This window comes from Schistocerca gregaria, chromosome 11, assembly GCF_023897955.1.
Source record: "Schistocerca gregaria isolate iqSchGreg1 chromosome 11, iqSchGreg1.2, whole genome shotgun sequence".
NCBI lineage: Eukaryota > Metazoa > Arthropoda > Insecta > Orthoptera > Acrididae > Schistocerca > Schistocerca gregaria.
The window spans coordinates 150,330,490-150,352,783 of NC_064930.1; the positions used below are offsets into that span (position 1 = coordinate 150,330,490).

Here is a 22,294-nt window from a genome sequence, read left to right on the forward strand (position 1 = left end):
AATGTGAGGAATGACGGCAAAGGGTAAAAGCCACTTAGTTCGGGATAACTTTTTCCTCGAGACTGTCATTATCTGAGCTCTGGTCTGTGGAAGAGTCACTGGAATTGCCTGAGGATATAATTATGTTTTCAGTGTTACTAGCTTCGCTTCACTTTTGCGTCCTTCCTTATCAACTCCCTCTTCTCTGGCGTTAATTGTTTCACTGCTTCCACTAACAGTTTTTAAATTTTCGCCACAGTGAAACTTTTATCTTTTGTTGCCGAGTAACGTTTAATCTGCGTCCACATCATTTTGACGGTGTGGAAATGGCAGTGGTGCTGTGGAAGCCCAGAGTGCTGTGACCACAGTCTTCAACTGCCTCATCAGCGACGTGCCGTTGAAACTGTGACTTATTTTTTGTCACCGTTCCCACGAGTTCTGCTGTGCATAAATTGTGTGGAATTTCCAAACTGTCGCATTTCAACTGTTAGACATCGTCATCTTCTTTTGTTGCGGTGGTCGAGACTTTATCGTTAGTAACTGAATGCTACGGGGCATTACTCGTTACGATGATAGGTGGCTGATCTGAGTTTTCAAATAGCTATACCTCGAACCACTTCAGAAAATTATTGCAATTCATTCCTTCGTGGTAGTCAGTTGTTTTCCTCGATTTGTAAATGAGGAGACAGACAGGTACGAAACCGGATGAAACTCTGGTTTGCGAGACAATAATTGTTGCACTGTTGCCTACGGGAACAGCAGAACTCACACATACATTATCATCTGTTCTGTATTTTCTGTCTGAATGACAGACATTTATTCAGGTTTCTTCGAACTGCAGCTTAATGACGTTTCTCAAAACCGACACTGCCACGCTACGATGTCACTCTCTCAGTTATAATTTTTTGTCCGTCAATTTTTTGTATCGAAAACGGAGAGCTCTGTCGACCGTTACCGAAGAAGTCTCGCCGAATAACTCTGCCTCGTGAGGAGTAACACACAGTTTTGTTATAGTGGAATGTTTTTGTCTTCCATAATATCCGTGTATGTGATGACGAACAGCAGCTTGTCGAAAAGGGCCGTACTTGACTGCTCGTTGTTCTGTTCGTCCTCCTTTACCAGGTGTTTGCAGTTTGGATGAACTGGGCTCCTCCCATTTGACACGGCATTTTCCTTCCAAACTCTGATGACAGTATTTTCGTGTATCTTCTGAGTGTCTGAAGTTCTTGAGACTACCTTCATTACGGGCAGTAAAGTCGCATCGCCATCTCCTCCTCCGCCTCCTCAAAATATTCCCGCATCGAGCACAAAGACTCGCACGTTTGACTATGCAAAATGTGAGCAGATAGATGAATTTCCTGTGTAGTGATTGCACACTCCTACTGGGAGCTTCAGACATTTTGTCGCACAAAATGAGCTCGACACACGGAAAAACAGAGCGCGTGACTACTGTTTACATTACTAGCTGCAAGCGTCGTGTGGTAACGGCTACAGTAGCTGCTACCTGCAGTATAAGTAGAAATCGTCAGAGGAAATATTTCAAGCAAACTATTGTTCTGAATTTTTTGATTAAAAAATAGGAATTTTAGTGGAATATTATGCTTATTGTAAAAATAAGCATTTTTAATTGTAGACTAGTACTATTACTAAAATGGCTTAAGCAGATTTTATAGAATGTACACACAAAAAGTGAAGTCCCCGTTTCTGACTATAATGCTTTTGTACACCAGCCTCTTTAACTGTTTCAAATACAGAAACCTCTTGCACTTACCAGGCTAGTCTGTGACCTGTATGCCTCATCTACCAGTTTCCATTCAGAATCACAAGAACCAGTCACAGTCGTGCAGTGTTCTTAACCTTCGGTCTAAAGCACTCTCCCTTCTCGAATTATCTGTTTTATCCGAGGGTCTCGCTTTCGGCCCTAAATCCGCATTTAATCGTGCCGCTTCGGTGAAGGACCTGCTTTCCTTCACACGTAATGTAAACTGGAAGTATCACTTTGCAACCTGACGCCAAAACCTTTCCGACAGCGAGCCCGACGTCGAACACGGCCTCTTACAGTTCAGGCCGCCGTCCCACTCGGATACGTCACCACGACCTCAGAATCGTCCCTTACGTGCCTTCCGAGAGTTCCTCGCGTCCGGAATTGCTTTTCGACCTCTCTCGGGACTCTACAGTGTGACCCTAACCTGTCTTCTGCAGAACTTCGGGCTCTCCGTTCCCCGAAAGCCGACAACTCCGTTACTCTCGCAGCAGACGAGGGACGTGTCTGCCGTCGAAAACCCGTCCCTACGACACGGACTCGCCTACGGTCGCTCCTCGAAACCTCGGTACCCTCACGAGGACTGACACCTCAGTTCATAGAACTTCTTATCCCGTCCAGACCGCACCTTCCTGCCTTTTACCTCCTTTCCGAGATCCACGTACCCAGTCACGCCGACCGTCCCGTAGTCGCCGGCTCGGTAGCACCCGCCGAACGTATACTTGCCTCTGTCGATCGACACCTTCGACGTATACTACAGACACTCTTCTCCCGCATTAAAGGTACCGACCGTTTCCTAGATCGTCTGAAAGCCGTGCCTTCCCCACTCCCACCGAACACCTCGATTGTCACCACCGGTGCCACGCCCTCTGTACGTCCGTCGCCCACGTACGCGGTCTGTCTGCTGCTCGACATTTCCTCAGTCGGCGCCTACCTGATTTCAGACGTACGGTATCCTTCCTGCTCACCTTAATCGACTTTAAACTTACAGACAACTACTTCAACTTTGAGGGGCAAGCGTACAAACAGATCAGGGGTGCAACAGTGGGCTCCTCCTTATGCCCACCTTTTTGTGGACCGCATGGTGGTGGCTTTCCGGGTATCCGTAAACCTTCAGTACCTGGTTTGATTTAGATATGTAGATGACACGTTTGTCGTACGGACTCGAGGTGAGGCAGACCTGTTAAAATTTCTGTAATCTCTAAATAACTTCTCCCAATTAAATTCCACGTGGTCGTATTCCGAATCTCTTACCGCTTCCCTCGATGTCGATCTCGTTCTCGTCGAATTTCAGCTACGCACTTGCGTCCACGACGAATGTACTAACGAATGACAGTACTTACATTTTGACGGTTACTGTCCTTTCCGTGTCAAACGTTCTCTCCCGTGCGGCCTCTGCGTTCGAGGCAAATATATTTGTTTGGATGGAGACACTTTACAGCAATACACCTCCTCTCTCACTTCAGCCTTCACCGGGTGTAATTGCCCCACCTGCCCAGTTCGAGAGCAGACTTCCCAGACTGCCACGTCCGGTCCGGCTACTGCCGATCCCTGCAAAAAAGAAAACTTCGGAGCACACCATTTGTCACCCAGTATTGACCTAGTCTCAAATGTACTAATCGGCTACTTTGCCGAGGCTGTCACTTTCTAAAATCGTGCTCTGAAATGAGGTCCATATTTTCTGTACATCTACGGTACATAAAGTCCTGTACCCTGGTGGGCCGAAATACTGTTCTGTCAGTTGCAGACCGATACAAAACGGAATGCCTGCCACACGGCAGCTGCCATGACTTCTGTTTGAAATGAAAAGTATTCTGCACATCCGTGATGGCAGTGGTTCACTTCTCCCATTGTTTGTCCAGGTCTCTACTTGCAACTAACGAAGTGCCGCCCTTCGTTCCCGGCCTCGGGTGCGCCATTACGAGGGTCGTATTCTGAGTGTTTATAACCGTCACTACATATTGCTGTTAGGCTGGACCGTCCCTTCTAAATTTATCTTCTTTTGTTAGAACAATGGTAGCCCACAAATTACAAGAGTAATTTGTTTACACTGTGGATTTAAGGAAATAATGTTGTGAAAAATTTGATTTTTTGTGCAAAGATTTCAATCAGGTGACTTTTTTTTAAGAGTTCGATACGGGCTCAGTCGACGGTAATGCTTCGGATCGCCTTTTGGCATTTGTAATGACCCTGCGTGGGAGATGCCATCAAATGGTCCGTCTTCAGTTTTGTTGAAATTTGTACGGGCTGTACTTACGAGTCCAGCAGGTACTGGAGCCACCTTCACGAGGGTCACCCTCTTCGGAGCTCAGAATGCACGATAATGTCTAGAGTTTGGTGAGTCGTCGTTTCTAGCTCGATAGAGCGAGGAGCCGGCTACTTATCGTCTGGACGACGTTTTGTTTCGGAACAGAGAATTGCTGTAAATGGAGATCAGAAAGCGATGCCCCTGGCACTGTCTCTTTTCAAATGTGCTGGAAAATTTTGAATTGACGCAGTGTATATCTTAAAGTTAAAACCAGTAGACGCTCTTATTTTCACTTTTGTGTTGTTTCGTCCGAGCTGCAAAAGTATGGCTTGCATTTGTAAACAGAAAAACAAGAATTACGTTAATTGTCGTATCCGTTCCCTGCCGGTCACATTCAATTCTGTCATTTAGTCAGCGTACGAACAGAGTGTACAGTCACGTGCCACTTTGGATGTAACTGACAAAATTTTGAAAATTTAGCCTCAGATCCATTTCTGTTTTGATAATCAATAGACATTTCTTCCAGATAGTGCTGTAACAGCATGTGAACAGCCTCATTTGTTGGACAAATTTGACTAATCTCTTGATCTTAAAAACATTTCGTAACCTTTTGCCCTATGGTTTTGATAAGGTACTTTCCACACTTACTTTTTGGATGTGCAAGTATTCCTGCTTCCTAACTTCATTCTGATTTTACCTTTCTTTCTGAAACACCTAATTTATTCCATAGTCTGTATGATGGATTAGCTCTGAGGTCAAAATGAAACTTTTTCCACAACAATTAGATATATTAGAGTTTTCCTTCATTTGTTTGGCCCGTTAGTTCTGATGTAAACAATTAAAACATTGTGTGCTTGCACCATTTTGCTTAAAATCACCAAGATTGAGCCCACTTGTGGCATTTTTATGACCGCAACCTCTGACTACGTCTCGTGCAGTGTTGCGGTACATCAAATCTGACAGGAGCTGCATTTAAAATAATACACTTTCAAGGCAATTGAACATTTCAGTTATACTGCCCACAAGTCTTTTCTATATAAGAACTAACTCCGACAATGGAGAATAGAGTAACAGTACAAATAGGGATAAACTGCTACTGTAAAAGTGAACTTGCAGTGTCCACAGCTGTCTGGTCGCGAGCTGGTATCAGTGGGTAACTCGAGGGCACGAACGGTGGAAATAAAATCGAATCAGTTCGTGACTCAGTTGAGGTAGCCAACCACAATGCTCATAAATGAAGTTAACTGATATTTTCTTTTATTAAATTAGATTTTGACCATGTGCAGAACTTTGACTATTTCGGTTATAATATTAGCAGTACAAATTCCGTGTCAACTGAAATCAAACTGCACATCCTAAGCAGATAGATGCTTCCACATGTTTAAGAAATTGTTGGTCTTAGGTTCTGAAATAGGCAGCTGAAGCTCCATCTATACAAACTCACGATCAGGCCTGTTGTAACATGCGGGTGCGAAACATGATGCTAACGACTGCTGACTAGCAGTAGCTCAGGATATTGGAATGTAGAGTTGGACTGCCTCGTACGAGGAGCTGACATCGTAAGAATTATAAAAGGTAGAATAATAGCCTGGCTTGGGCATGCCTTCAGAATGGATACTGGAAGAACAACTAAAAGATTTTTGAATGGAGGCCAACCTCGTGTTTCTGCTGGACTATGGTATGATCTTTTCATTGGTGTTAATAAGAATAGCCTTATGTGGTGTCAAGTATAGATAAAATTAAGTATTTTTGGAAACTTAAGGAGCTCACAATGTAGTGAATAGATTTGTGGGAAACTTAACAGTTCACTAATTTCCTGGCAGGATGGCTATGACAAATGATCGTGTTTTCAGTAGCTTTCATTCTTTACCTATTCATTGTCAAAAATGATACAAACTTGTTGTAAGGTAACTTTTCACGTAGTATGAAGAGAGATTGTGGCGTGGCCATTGCTTTCTTTCATTTCTGTGTTCTGTCCAAAATGTTGCTGGAATTTCAAGTCGGAGTTGCCCAACTCTATTATGTCAGAAATAGTGGCTTGCCGAACATAAGGAGCTTACTGTGTTTCTCATTTTGAAGAATGTAGCGTGTTTCCCTGTGTGTCCTTTAGGGACATTCTGCACAAATTTCAACAAAACTGAAGATGCTAGAGTTGTGACCCTACGGTTATGGAATGCTCGTAATAAAATTCTGTCATCCTTCCCATTTGCAACACATTTGGAGGGGATTGTCATGTGAGAGATAGGTGGCATAAGGCATACCATTACATTCAACATTGCACCAACATTTAGCCGTGAAATAGATGTGTTTGCAGTAGATCTGCAGAATTAGACTGGTGCTGAAAGACAGGCCTATCTCAATAGGTGTAAAGAAAGACTCGAAAAATGTGACAGAACAGATGGGAAATCTGTGTACGACACTGTAAGGAGAGGTGAGATATATGTGTTGAAAGCTGCAGTCGAAAATTTAGGCACACTGAGATGAACCGAATATTACAAATTTGATTCGTTCGCAAAGCAGTTCCGAGAAAATGATTGCCTTTTCCTTTGGTTAAACTTATACATTGTGACCTTTGCTTTAGAAGATTGAGGAACAGTTAATACCAAATGCTATACAACAAATTGTTTGCCATAAGTCATTACTAAAATTGGGGGAAAAATGGAAATGTTGTGTCATTCTTCATTGTCACACACATCACCCCAAACATTTGCAGATTTGATGGATGAGAAAACCATTGGATTAATGTCTCGATGTCTATAGTCACTTGACTTATCACTTCTTCTTCTTTTTTTAAGCCAGAGATTTTCAGCACCTCAGAACGATGACCTGCTGAATGCTTCCGAAACTGTGTTACTGAGACAATAATAAATGAATTTGAAAGGTGGCCCCTGAATCTCCGAACAGAGTACAAGAAGTACAAGGCACGTACACTCCTGGACAATCAGGAAATCTGCGTGCAACTCAAGAATTATTTCACTTGTGATTTTTTTTTTCTTTTTTCTTTTTTTTAGAATTTTGGAAATTTTTTATTGTTTCAGTTTCCAATTAAACTTTTGTAATTTTGACTTGTCTATACTCTAAGAATTTTACTGTAGCCTGCTTCTGCAGAATATTACTGCAGCAGTAAAATGTAAACAAGTGAATAACATCAAAATAAAACTTACGTCATAAAGAAAACGCACCATTTACAACAACAAAACACAGTGCACACGCAAACGTCTCCGACAGCTAAATGTTTTGGAGGCTTTAGGACGAGGGCTTCTTGACAACAAACTGCTTCTGATAAGTGTGACATCACAACTGTTCACACATCTGACTGGATGTGAAAGAATAGTAGGGATGGTGGACGGAGAAGGGTTACTTTCAAAGTAAACGTCCATTTACACAAGATGAGTTACACTCAGAAAGATTTTGGGCCCTGAAAAGAAGCCATTTATGCAATTATTTAAAATTTTATTAGCACATTTGAATTTGCTATATCTTAAAGGCTAACCGAAGCTTAAAAAAAAAAGACAGAGCTTAAAGATTAGTTTTTCATATTTATTTTAGTTCTTTCATGCATTGCGAATTATGCAGTAAAAATGGCAACAAGTATAAGTATACAGCAGGTATGACTTTTTTAAATGGCAGTCTGTATATTTTATTCGGTTATTCATTTCCTCTCCTAAAGACCTACTCAAAAACGCATCACAGTGTACCGTTTACTGAAACACAATGTTATTAATTACATAACACAACATTGACTATAAGCTCGGGATCACAAACTCGTCCACTTGCTGGAGTTGTCAGAAAACAAATGAAAACCAAGTAAAAACGTAACACAAAATTGACTTTGACTCTCCTGTACCATTGCCCAGGAGTAGAACATTCAAAGGTGCACAAAGTGTTGACCCCGAACGCCGATTCACTGGTGCACTCACTGAAAGAATTATTTATTGCTTCCAGTGTTGCCTGCTTAAGAGAACTGCAGAAACTCGCAATACGTTCCTGCATGTCCTCTGGAGTTGTTGGAATATTGCGATAGACTACATCTTTCGTGCTTCCCCAAAGAAAAAAGTCCAGAGGATTTAAACCGGAAGACCTAGCAGGCCAGGTAACTGTTCCTCCTCGACCGATCCGTCTGGCGGGACGCCTTCGGTCCGGAACACGACGTGCACGCAAGGACATCTATCTGTTGATACCACATAAGCATCCTGGTTCTTAGCGGCACTTCATCTAGAAGAGGAGGAAGAATTTGTCTGAGGAAGTTGGCATACGCTGTGCCGTTTAGACCACCGTTGACGAAATAAGAGCCAATAATTGTAGTACCGAGTATCCCACACGACACGTTAACTCTCCATTGACGCCGATGTTCCACCTGTCTGAGCCATCGTGGGTTGACACTGGACAAATAATTTATGTTCCTTGTATTTACCTGTCCTCTGTTTGAGAAGAAACATTCGTCAGTAAATAGAACGTCGGAGAAGTAGTACAGGTTGGCAAGGATTTGCTGCTGTGCCCACTGACAGAACTGTACACGATTCTGGAAATCATTCCCGTGCAATTCTTTATGTAGGTGTATTTGGTAAAGGTGCAACTGGTGACGCGTAAGATTATATGTACACTGGTTTTAGGAATGCCAATCCCGTGTTGTGAATGCCCGTCAGTAAACGAAGTACAGCAAGCAATAAAGAAATTAAAGAATAACAAGGCTTGTGGCGAGGACAAGATGTACGCTGAGTTATTAAAGAATGCAGGCCGACAACTGGAATTAGAAATACAGGCGTTAATAGAAACAATTTGGGAGACGGAAACCATTCCTGCAGATTGGAAAACTGCAATTGTGTGCCCCATATTTAAGAAGAATGATCCACTAATTTGTGATAACTACAGAGGAATGGCCTTACTGGATGTCACCTACAAAATCTTATCGAGCTGCCTATTAAACGGGCTGATACCAATAACAGAAGAAATGATTGGGGACTGCCAATGCGGTTTCTGCAGAAACAGATCCACATTAGATCACTCACTCACCCTAAGACAAGTAACTGAGAAGGTGTGGGAATTCATTGTAGATGTGCGCATATTATTAGTAGATTTTAAAAAAGCCTACGATAGCATACACGGACAGACACTTCTAAATATAATGAAGGAATTTAAAATACCATCAAAATTAATCAGATTAGGTAAAATGTGTGTAGATGAAACTTCATGTTGCATAAAGACACCGGTAGGAGAAACAGAAGATTTCAAGTTGTACGCTGGTCTGAGACAAGGGGATGCCATTTCACCTATTTTATTTAACCTTGTCCTAGAGAAGATCGATAGAGATTTTTCTAAAACCAGTCCGCAAGGGATCCAGCTACAGGATGTGAACATTACAAGACTTGGCTATGCCGATGATGTAGCACTAATAAGTAGCTCTAAAAGAGAATTAATCAGAATGATGCAAAATTACTACAAAATTGCTGAGAAAACAGCATTACATGTTAATGAAGAAAAGAAAGAATACCTGCCCATAAGTAAGAAAACCAGAAAAGATGCACCTCTGACTGTAGATGGATTCAATTTCAAGACTGTTGACCACTTCAAGTATCTAGGAAGTTTTTTTAGTAATAATAACAGAACAGATATAGAAATAGATGCCCGTTTATGAACAGCAAACAAGACACTTTTTAGTTTCATCAAAATTCTAAGAAAAAGATCACTTAGCAGTAACTTCAAAATCCACCTATATCAATCGACCATTATACCTGTGATGTTATATGGATGTGAAACATTAATATTTAGAAAGAAAGATGAAGAAAAACTGCTAATATTCGAAAGAAAAGTATTGAGGAAAATTTTCGGACCTGTATACGACAAAAGTAACGTGGAATGGAGAATAAGAAGAAATGAAGAATTAAGAGGGCTGTACAAACACCATAACATCGTCAAAGTGCTCAAGAGGAGAAGGCTGAATTGGGCAGGCCATATAGCAAGAACGACAGAGAATAGACTACCTAGAATGGCATTCAGCAGAACAATAGATGGAACGAGAGGAAGAGGGAAACCCAGAATCAGATGGCAGGATAACATTTGGGAGGACACAACTAGGGGAACAGCAGCAGCAACTGGACAAACAGCGCATTGGACAGGCAGAAGTGGAGGAGGCTCGTAGAGCAGGCGTATGGTCGGTAAGGCCCTTGCCACATAGTAAGTAATCTCATGTTCAAGCTGTCATGTGCTCACATGTGGATTCATAGCAACAGAAGTGAGAACAGTAACTTTGGCAGCTTCATCTGTACGAGTCCGTGACGATTGCATTGTCGTGGGTTGAAACTTCCTCTTTCCCGAAGTGTCGCAACAGGAAGAGAAAACGTCTGTCGGGAAGGTGGGTTCTTGTCACGATATCACTCTCTGTACAGTTCCACTGCCTGCGTAGCATTTCACCTACCTTCAACAACAACAACAACAATAAAACAAACGTTATGTTGATGCAGTTTGTGGGAAGGACAGCCTTTACTGTATGGCTACTCTGCACAACAGTATTTAAAAGGACTAACCTGCTGTATTAAATGTACCCGCACATAAGAAAACAGTACTGCAATTACTGTTCTGCTGACTTATATCCCCTATAGGTGAGTAGCATTTCTACCTTCTCTTTGTCGGTGTACAACTCTTTAACTGACAGTGGTTGACGGAATGACAGGTGTGCATTCTACGTACGTTTAAATTTGTCCTCTTTCAATGTCAGCACGTGGATGTGTTCCATTACCCCAGTACCTGCACTAAGCACTGGGAGTGTCAACGTCAGTGTTGTGTTTGTAATTAATAATGTTGTGTTTCAGTGAATGGTACACTGTGATAGTTTTTTGAATAGGTCTTTAGGAGAGGAAATAAATTACTGAATACAAAATACAGCGTGCCATTTAAAAAAGTCATACCGCTGTTCATGTTGTTATTGTTGTGGTCTTCAGTCCTGAGGCTGGTTTGATGCAGCTCTCCATGCTACTCTATCCTGTGCAAGCTGCATCATCTCCCAGTACCTACTGCAGCCTACATCCTTCTGAATCTGCTTAGAGTATTCATCTCTTGGTCTCCCTCTACGATTTTTACCCTCCATGCTGCCCTCCAATACTAAATTGGTGATCCCTTGATGCCTCAGAACATGTCCTACCAACCGATCCCTTCTTCTAGTCAAGTTGTGCCACAAACTCCTCTTCTTCCTAATTCTATTAAATCCCTCCTCATTAGTTATGTGATCTACCCATCTAATCTTCAGTATTCTTCTGTAGCACCACATTTCGAAAGCTTCTATTCTCTTCTTGTCAAAGCTATTTATCATCCATGTTTCACTTCCATACATGGCTACACTCCATACAAATACTTTCAGACATGACTTCCTGACACTTAAATCAATACTCGATGTTAACAAATTTCTCTTCTTCAGAAACGCTTTCCTTGCCGTTGCCAGTTTACATTTTATATCTTCACTACAACCCCCCCCCCCCCCCCCCCCCCCCACACACACACACACACCTTGTACCTTGCCGTTGGTGGGGAGGCTTGCGTGCCTCAGTGATACAGATGGCCGTACCGTAGGTGCAACCACAACGGAGGGGTATCTGTTGAGAGGCCAGACAAACGTGTGGTTCCTGAAGAGGGGCAGCAGCCTTTTCAGTAGTTGCAGGGGCAACAGTCTGGATGATTGACTGATCTGGCCTTGTAACATTAACCAAAACAGCCTTGCTGTGCTGGTACTGCGAACCGCTGAAAGCAAGGGGAAACTACAGCCGTAATTTTTCCCGAGGACATGCAGCTTTACTGTATGATTAAATGATGATGGCGTCCTCTTGGGTAAAATATTCCGGAGGTAAAATAGTCCCCCATTCAGGATCTCCGGGCGTGGACTATTCAGGAGGACATCGTTATCAGGAGTAAGAAAACTGGCGTTCTACGGATCGGAGTGTGGAATGTCAGATCCCTTAATCGGGCAGGTAGGTTAGAAAATTTAAAAAGGGAAATGGATAGGTTAAAATTAGATATAGTGGGAATTAGTGAAGTTCGGTGGCAGGAGTAACAAGACTTCTGGTCAGGTGAATTCAAAATCAAATAGGGGTAATGCAGGAGTAGGTTTAATAATGAATAAAACAAATAGGAGTGCAGGTAAGCTACTACAAACAGCATAGTGAACGCATTATTGTGACCAAGATAGGTTTGGGGCTAAGAAATGAAAGAGGAAGCCATCTGGTAGAATTTTGCACAGAACATAACTTAATCATAGCTGATACTTTGTTCAAGAATCATAAAAGAAGAGTGTATACATGGAAGAATCCTGGAGATACTAAAAGGTATCAGATAGATTATATTATGGTAAGACAGAGATTTAGGAATCAGGTTTTAAATTGTAGGACATTTCCAGGGGCAGATGTGGACTCTGACCACAATCTATTGGTTATGACCTGTAGATTAAAACTGAAGAAACTGCAAAAAGGTGGGGATTTAAGGACATGGGATCTGGATAAGCTGAAAGAACCAGAGGTTGTACAGAGTTTCAGAGAGAGCATAAGGGAACAATTGACAGGAATGGGGAAAGAAACACAGTAGAAGAAGAATGGGTAGCTCTGAGGGATGAAGTAGTGAAAGCAGCAGAGGATCAAGTAGGTAAAAAGACGAGGGCTGCTAGAAATCCTTTGGTAACAGAAGAAATATTGAATTTAATTGATGAAAGGAGAAAATATAAAAATGCAGTAAATGAAGCAGGCAAAAAGGAATACAAATGTCTCAAAAATGAGATCGACAGGGAGTGCAAAATGGCTAAGCAGGGATGGCTAGAAGACAAATGTAAGGATGTAGAAGCTTATCTCACTAGGGTTAAGATAGATACTGCCTACAGGAAAATTAAAGAGACCTTTGGAGAGAAGAGAACCACTTGTATGAATATCAAGAACTCAGATGGCAACCCAGTTCTAAGCAAAGAAGGGAAAGCAGAAAGGTGGAAGAAGTATATAGGGGGTATATACAAGGGCGATGTACTTGAGGACAATACTATGGAAATGGAACAGGATGTAGATGAAGACGAAATGGGAGTTAAGATACTGCATGAAGAGTTTGACAGAGCACTGAAAGACCTGAGTCAAAACAAGGCCCCGGGAGTAGACAACATTCCACTGGAACTACTGGCGGCCTTGGGAGAGCCAGTCCTGACAAAACTCTACCAGCTGGTGAGCAAGATGTATGAGACAGGCGAAATACCCTCAGATTTCAAGAAGAATATAATAATTCCAATCCCAAAGAAAGCAGGTGCTGACAGATGTGAAAATTACCGAACTATCAGTTTAATAAGTGACCGCTGCAAAATACTAACACGAATTCTTTACAGACGAATGGAAAAACTGGTAGATGCGGACCTCGGGGAGGATCAGTTTGGATTCCGTAGAAATGTTGGAACCCGTGAGGCAATACTGACCTTAGGACTTATCTTAGAAGAAAGATTAAGAAAAGGCAAACCTACGTTTCTAGCATTTGTAGACTTGGATAAAGGACCTGGAAGAGCAGTTGAACGGAATGGACAGTGTCTTGAAAGGAGGATATAAGATGAACATCAACAAAAGCAAAACGGGGATAATGGAATGTAGTCAAATTAAATCGGGTGATGCTAAGGGAATTAGATTAGGAAATGAGACACTTAAAGTAGTAAACGAGTTTTGCTATTTAGGAAGTAAAATAACTGATGATGGTCGAAGTAGAGAGGATATAAAATGTGGGACTGGCAATGGCAAGGAAAGCGTTTATGAAGAAGAGACATTTGTTAACATCAAATGTAGATTTATGTATCAGGAAGTCGTTTCTGAAAGTATTTGTTTGGAGTGTAGCCATGTATGGAAGTGAAACATGGACGATAAATAGTTTAGACAAGAAGAGAATAGAAGCTTTCGAAATGTGGTGCTACAGAAGAATGCTGAAGATAAGGTGGATAGATCACGTAACTAATGAGGAGGTATTGAATAGGATTGGGGAGGAGAGGAGTTTGTGGTATAACTTGACCAGAAGAAGGGATCGGTTGGTAGGACATGTTCTGAGGTATCAAGGGATCACCATTTTAGTATTGGAGGGCAGCGTGGAGGGTAAAAATCATAGAGAGAGACCAAGAGATGAATACACTAAGCAGATTCAGAAGGATGTAGGCTGCAGTAGGTACTGGGAGATGAAGAAGCTTGCACAGGACAGAGTAGCATGGAGATCTGCATCAAACCAGTCTCAGGACTGAAGACAACAACAACAACAACAACAACAACAACAACAACAACATCTTCTCTACTTCTACCATCATCAGTTATTTTGCTCCCCAAATAGCACTACTTCAAGTGTCTCATTTCCTAATCTAATTCTAATCTAATTCACGCACCATCACCCGACTTAATTCCACTACATTCCATTATCCTCGTTTTTCTTCTGTTGATGTTCATCTTATATCCTCCTTTCAAGACACTGTCCATTCCGTTCAACTGCTCTTCCAAGTCCTTTGCCGTCTCTGACAGAATTACAATGTCATCGGCGAATCTCAAAGTTTTTATTTCTTCTCCATGGATTTTAATACCTACTCCGAACTTTTCTTTTGTTTCCTTCACTGCTTGCTCAATATACAGATTGAATAACATCGGGGAGAGGCTACAACCCTGTCTCAGTCCTTTCCCAACCACTGCTTCCCTTTCATGCCCCTCGACTCTTATGACTGCCATCTGGTTCCTGTACAAATTGTAAATAGCCTTTCGCTCCCTGTATTTTACCCCTGCCACCTTCAGAATTTGAAAGAGATTAATTATTTATTATTAAACCTATTCCTGCATTACCCCCATTTGATTCTGTGTTTATAACTTTGTATTCACCTGACCAGAAGTCTTGTTCCTCCTGCCACCGAACTTCACTAATTCTCACTATATCTAACTTTACCTATCCATTTCTCTTTTTAAATTTTCTAACCTATCTGCCCGATTACAGTAAAGCTGCATGCCCTCGGGAAAAATTATGGCTGTACTTTTCCCCTTGCTTTCAGCTGTTCGCAGTACCAGCACAGCAAGGCCGTTTTGGTTATTGTTACAAGGGCAGATCAGTCAATCATCCAGACTGTTGCCCCTGCAACTACTGAAAAGGCTGCTGCCCCTTTTCAGGAACCACACGTTTGTCTAGCCTCTCAACAGATACCCCTCCGTTGTGGTTGCACCCACTAGGTTTAGTTTTCTAAAGACCCAGAAAATGATCTGCTGGTGTAAAAAAACTTTTACCATTCAAAGGATTGATAAGTTTTACAGCTTCGAAGGAAAGTATATCGTCACTTAACGTGGAAAAAATGTACCTTCAACCTGGGTTATAATGTATTTTCACTTGGGAAAAAGTGTCCGCATGTACACCCTGTACTGACTATTCGTGGAATAACTTTTAAAATGTGTGCTTTTTAAAAAAATAAATTACAAATTTAAATTTTGTTTAAATTTTTTTTCTAATATTAACCGTTGCGGTGTTTGTGTGTTATAGGAAAGGGGATTCTGTGTGTGTGGCTCATTTAGGAAATTGCTGCCAGTAAATCTTTCAGGCAATAAGCCCGTTGTCCACAACCTGACACCTCGATAGGTTTACCAGCAGTTAATGTCATCCGGTCTTGAGAACGTTCATTCTGTCACAAATTATGAAAGCTTTTACAGCAGTTTCCAAAATGGTCATTTCCTGTTTTTGGGCTCATTTATGACAATTTTACAACTTCATAATTAAAAAACAAATTGACGCATCTCAGTAAAATTTCATATTTTTTCAAGTGTACACCAGTAGTACACCTGTGCCAAATTTCAAGAAAAAATGATTTGTGAGGTTGAAAATGGTCTGTTTCTGCATTGATTTGACGTGGAATGACCCAAGAATTAAAGTAAGTTATTTAGGACTACCGTATATTTGTAAATATTTAGATTTTGTAAATTTGATGTCAGGAATCACTACAGATCTTTAAGAAAATGTGTAGAACTTGCTATATGTTTGTGCTTTGCAATGGAATTTAAAGAAGGGCCTTTGCATACCGTCACTTTTTATGGTTGTGTACCTTGTTCGGTAGAAGACAACCCCAGGATCTCTTCATCAATAAATCCGTTTTCCCTAAACAAGAAGTCAATATAAGTAAAAAATATTGAAAAAATAAAGCAATTTCATTAAGTTTTTGATACAGAAAGCAAAATCAGTAAATCCTTGTATCCTATTCAAATAAATTCAGTGTTAGTTGACATCCATAAAGATAATTTTGTGGCACTTAACTCTGTTACTGAGGTTTTTTTATTATAAAAAAAAGTACCAACCATTTGTTGTTTCTTTGGTGTACTACCCCTTATGATCGTGTCACTGCAGTTGTAAACATCCAAACTACTAAGCTTAGCAGTCCCCTAACACTTTATATTAGGAGGTTGTTGTTATTATTAATAAATCTAATTATGATGGAGGTAAAGGCTGTATGTTGCCCCAAGCTACCCTCAAGTTACCTGACAGAACCTTTTTCAAATTCATCTAGTTGTTTTGGAAATTAGTGTGTTTAGACAGACAGACATGACAATTGTAGATTAGTCTTTATATTACAATCCCTGTTTTTAGCTGTGATCATATTTTGAAGAAGTAAAGCACATATGTTGCACCAAGCTGTTCTCAAGTTCCATCTTGATAATTTGCCTAGTAGATTTGGAGATTAGCATTTACAGACAGACAAAGAGACATGACAGTTTACATGAGTGATTACAAACAGCTATAACTACTTAATTCCTTTCGATGTGTCGATAAGAATTACAGACAATTTAAAAGAAAGTCCAAAACAATTTTTGTACTTACTTTATAGGTGTTCTGTACTACATCCCTGAATCACGCAGATGACATTTACCAGTAAGTCATTACCCATTTCACACTGTACATCCTTCAGTGAGTCACGAGGATGTTCAGATGCACACAAAGACTTTTCTCCACGCTGTGCTCAAATAATGTGTCGGTTAATCTCGCCACTCGTACACAAAGTTACCTTGTCTCAAAAAATGAGACTTCTGATATTGCCATAGTGTAATTTGTACATTATGAAATTCGAATTACCTACAGTTAAACTGTTTACTTCATTTTCAGAAAATACCAAACCTCCGTTTGTGGCGTGTGGTGCTGCTTACTGACCTCGTAAGTTGATTTCCTCGGACTGTGTTCAGGTGAAAGGCCCGTTCTTTTGAAGTTTTGTGCCAATAGGTGTAACTGACCAGTACTTTTTCCTCTGCTCACTCATCCCATTCCTTGGACAGTACCAATGCTGTCTGTGAATGTCAGCATCCGTAGGTCCTCGATTGTATTGTTGACAAAAGCTTAATTGCACTGCAATGGCAGAAGAAGAATTATGTGAAATGCATTGGCAATTGCAAATGTGGACAACTGTAAGCTGTGTAATGGAATGCCGATAAAAATTTATGTCTGACCGGGACTCGAATCTGGATTTCTCATTTATTGCGAGTGGTCGTCTCGCTATTAGGCTATCCGTGCGCACTTCACAGCCGGACCGAAACTTCCATCCATCGTCAACCGTGTGTGTATACATCGGTTATGTACATTCCCATACAGGATAGAGATTGTAATTGAAAGCCACTTGCCCAGTGTCGGTGGATAAATACGATATTGCCGACACCGTACTTGGATGTATGGTATAGCTACACGGTAATGTGATGTTTCCTTTAGTACACTTCCGGTCAAATCTGTGAATGTGGAAAGTAGGAAACGTGTATTGAATGCAATACCTACATTATTAAATGTACAAAATAAGCCACTGCAACTGTAACTGAAGGGAAAATACCACTGGTCTGATATAAAACATCAAAAGCAATAAAACTTCGTTCAACACAAAAGAAAAAAAAAGCCAGTTTCACAGTTGTCACTACATCGCAGCCCCAGACACAGAGGATGCTAAAGACATTAGCTTTTGAAGCAACAGTAATTATATGTACAAAAATATTCGTGTATTATACAGTAGAGTGAAGCGTAAGACAGTGCAAATCGGTAGACTACGTACAAAATTGTTAGGTTTTGAGGAAAGCGCCTATTACAATAAGAACAAAAAGCGACAGAAGTATACGCTTCCCGTCAATGAAATACGTGTTTATATTCTCTCGCTGTCAGTAGAGTAAGCTGCAGTTGTACACAATTGGAAAGTATTTCTTAACGAATAAGTTGCAGTTCGTGTCACCGAATATGGAAATCGGCCATTCTTACATTTATTTCGCTGCTTTACGTGTCTCTCGATAATTTACTAATACTGAGAATGCAAAAATACAACAGCGATTTTGTAAGTTAACTGTAGAGTTAATTAAAAAGCGAGCGTTACCCTTACGGCTTTCTAACCACCGTGGGCAGTGGTGTCATTCCAACTGTCAGGTAGTAACGATTTCATCAGTAGCGAGATCACAGCTGTATCCTTCTATATTTAAGTAGATACTGCCCTTTCAGAAGGGAGATTCCTTGATGTGCACTTTTTAGGTGATTGCTTGCTGTGTTGAAAGATGAATTATTCACTGCACAAATTCACAATGATGTTTATACCGAAAATGACTACTGAAAGGAAGTGTGCACTCACTCGAAATAAGTCACAAAGTATATTGGCGCAATACCAGATCTGTGGAAAGCGTCATCCCGTACACCTGTAAGGTGGCATCTGCGAGGGACTGTACAGTGTACAAACCTGCCGTCTGTATACGGCTCGGTGTCGTGACGCGTGTCTCGTACGAGTACACGATCGCCGGAGGTGGGAAACTTTCAGACGACGGGTAGCCGACTCGACCGAGACTGAGATGTCGGACTGGCAGCAGTGGTACGGAGTGGTTGTTTTAATTCGAAATGACTAAATATGTCGAAAAATATGTACTGTGCATAAAAAATGTTCTCAGAGAAAAATTAATATTAGTAAAAAGGACGTCTGTCCGTGCTACGACTGGCCATCTCTGACTGCACCTCGTGTGTGGGAGGAGGCGACTTTGTATTTTTAAATGGAAAACCCCCTCCCCATTTTTATTGCATATCCGAATTTTGTTCCAAAAGAAATGTACTGTTTACTTGAACCATTCTCATATTTGTTGTAGATGGTGCTGTAATTGACAAATGTTGTGTTTTTGAAAATTATAAGATGGTCTAGGTTGCAAAGGCACATCTATTACAAGGTTTTTGAAATACTGAGTGTGCGTGTTTTTGCAATTGAGAAAAGACGCATTTGATTCTACATTTAATTTACAACATAAATGTAAACCTTCGATTTGTAATGGTCGATACTGACGGTCAAACGTTACTCGAGTTTCCCAAATGTGATTGTACTGTACAAATAATGTGGCTAGAAATTGACATTCCCGGCAGACGAGATGCTCCTACGGAATGCTAGATTTCGGTGGCCACCCTCGGACCCTGCCCTCAGCGTGACCGATTTCGGTGCTCGTTTACGTCCGACCGCCGTACGTTTCACACTGGCCGCTACGTGGTCACCGGCGGAATACAAATTGCTGCGACCGTAACAAATTAGAATGTCCGCGAAGCGTCAGTGAGAGGTGCCGTGGATGCTCGTCGCAGTAGAGCGGCCCCAGTGGTGGGTGCCGAGGGTCACACCGATGTCGGCACCCCGGCGGGAACAGAAAGTGATTATGTCCGCATCGTCGCTTCTCGATCACACTAAATATAGTTTCTAACCGGACATTGAAAGAGCGAAACATATTGTCTTGTACAGTCACATTTGCAACACCAAAGTAAATATCAACCATTAAGACACAAAGGTTTATATTTATATTGCAAATTAAATATAGAATCAAATGTGTCAGTTCTTAATTGCAAAAGTAAACACACTTGATATCTGTTGATTACAGAGCCGTCTATCCTGAAAGGAAAACAATGTTTTGAGTACATATTTTTTGGCATAGAATGAATGCTGCTCTCAAAATTGAACCACATAATTGATTATTATTTTTTATGTCTAGTGCACCGTGTGAAGCTCACGACAAATTGTACTCTCTCAGACTAGTGAAAGATCTTGCCGAGATACCGAGAAAGCTCTGGTCCTACATAAAATCACCTAAGTGCATCGAAGGTCTCTATTCGGTCACTCGTCCAGTCTGTTATGACAATAGGGGAGGACAGAAGGGTACTGAAGTTTTAAATTATGCTTTTAAAAAAAAATCATTGACTCGGGAAGATACGATAGGTGTGCCATTGTTTGACTGTTGCACAGACTCCCATACGGAGGAGGTGGAAACGAGCAGCCTCGGCACTGGTAAGTACCTACAGGAGTTGAAAACTAAGAAGTCACCAGGTCTGTACGGAATCCTGGTTTGGCTTTGCAGAGTGTGCTATTCCACATTGGCCCCTTACTTAGCTCACATTTGTCACGAATCTCTCAGCCAGTGCGATGTCCCAATTGACTGTGGGTGACTGTCGTATAGGAGAAGGAGAGAAGAACAGACGGTACCCATATCTTTGATTTGCTGTAGAATTAGTGTGGATATTCAAAGTTAGAGTTTAATAAGTTTCCCCAAGATGGAAAAGCTCGTATCTCCACGTCGACACAGATTTAGAAAGCTTCGCTCGTGCAAAACTCGACTCGCCCATTTCTCGCGCGATATCCTGTGACCCGCAGGTGGAGGATGATGAGCAGATTTTGCATTCCTAGTTTTTCCGAAAGCATGTGACACAGAGCCTACCAGACTGCTAACAAAGATCCAAGTGTATGGAACGTGTTGTCGTACACGTGAGAGGCTCGATGACTCTTTCAAGCTGTAGAACCCGGTACTTTGTTCCAGGTGACGAGTGTTTGTCAGAGACCAAATGTGGTGTGTGTGTGTGTGTGAATAATCTGCTGGTGGGGTGAGCAGCAATCGACGACCGTTCCCCAGCCCTAGGGTTCGGAAAACTATTGTCAAAAAGTGACTGTAGAACGACACGGGGTGATTTAGACAGAATTTCTATTTGGCGTGATGACTGGGAGCTTGTTCTAAATGTCATAAAATGTAAGCTATTGAAGATGAGTGTGAAATACACTCTTGTAATACTCGGTTACTTTAGCGGTGTGCTGCTCGACACAGTCGCATCGGTTAAATATCTCACACTGGATAGTGATACAGATAGAATGAACATGTCAGGGGAGGCAGAGGGTCGAATTTCGAAAATCATAGGAAAGTGTAGCTCGCCTATAAAGGAGAATGCATATAGAACACTCGTGCGACCCACTCTCGAATACTGGTCGAGTTTTTGCGATCCCTAACTAAAGAGACACCGAAACGGTTCAGAGGTTACCGGTACATTCAGTCGTCGCACGGGTATTAAAGAAATGCTGTGTGAACTCAGGTGGGAATCACTCGATGCGAGGTGGTGCTCTTTTTGCAGAACTTGACCAGTAAAGTTCAGAGAACGGGCATTTGAGACTGACTGCAGTACGAACGATCCTACCACCACTGACGTACAGGTTGTGTGAGAACTGCAGGGGCAGCCGCTCTGCACCCCAGCCCGCACTCTGTATTTTGAGACGTACAGCAATTGTGACAATTTGTGTGTGTGTGTGTGTGTGTGTGTGTGTGTGTGTGTGTGTGTGTGTGTGTGTGTGTGTGTGTGTAGATGTCTTGTACATGAGAATGTTTTAACCATTTTTTATTATGATAGTGTGCCCTTATATTTTCATTTCAGGATACCAGTTCGACCCAGTCGAGTTTAAAACTGACAAAACACCGGAGAATACCACTATCTACAACTGCCAAACAGTTTGGTCCGTGGGCCGCTGCAGATAAAGTAAAAACTTGGAAGTGTCTCACGTTGTGCCTCTTGAAAAGTGGGTAACAATTTTTGCTTCTGAAGAACAGAACCTGGAGCTACACGTACGGATCAAATCTTGAGGAAAATGTAAAAATGATAAATTGTAAACGGTGTAAATTTTAATTTACACTTGTCAGAATAAAGTACTGGTATTATGAACAAAACTGTTACTTACAATGTGTGGTTCAGAGTCATACAAACCCTGCTTTATTTTGTCTGCAATACATTTCACTTTGCTGCCTCAAACAATCTGACGGAGAGGAGGTGACACCCGGTCGATTTAAAGTGCCGTGCCGTGCCGTACGGAGCACTGCAGAACGGCCTCTGCGTCTGCCCCGTCTGTCGTCAGTTGTCTTCTGTTTGCTAGCACTGGGGAGTGGGATGTAGACATTCTTCGTTCTCGTTCCCGTTTGTGAATTTTCATCCCTTCGTACTCGGGCCGGCAGTCAAACGAAGAGGACGACACAGGAAAGCACAGTCTGAGGCGAGCTATCTGGCTCAGTTTGTTA

The 22,294-nt window shown here is 41.6% G+C and overlaps 1 protein-coding gene across 2 annotated transcripts in view; it reads left to right on the forward strand.

Annotated features, from left to right (window-relative positions):
• The window catches only part of LOC126295483 (uncharacterized), a 36,728-nt gene extending 14,779 nt beyond the window's left edge, over window positions 1–21,949 (forward strand). Inside the window, exon 3 of one of the 2 annotated variants that reach the window (XM_049988032.1) lies at window positions 21,660–21,949. The gene's annotated coding sequence lies outside the window, so the exon portion shown is untranslated. The remainder of the gene's footprint in view (window positions 1–21,659) is intronic. The other variant, XM_049988033.1, reaches the window with a different exon arrangement.
• Window positions 21,950–22,294: the final 345 nt, after the last annotated feature.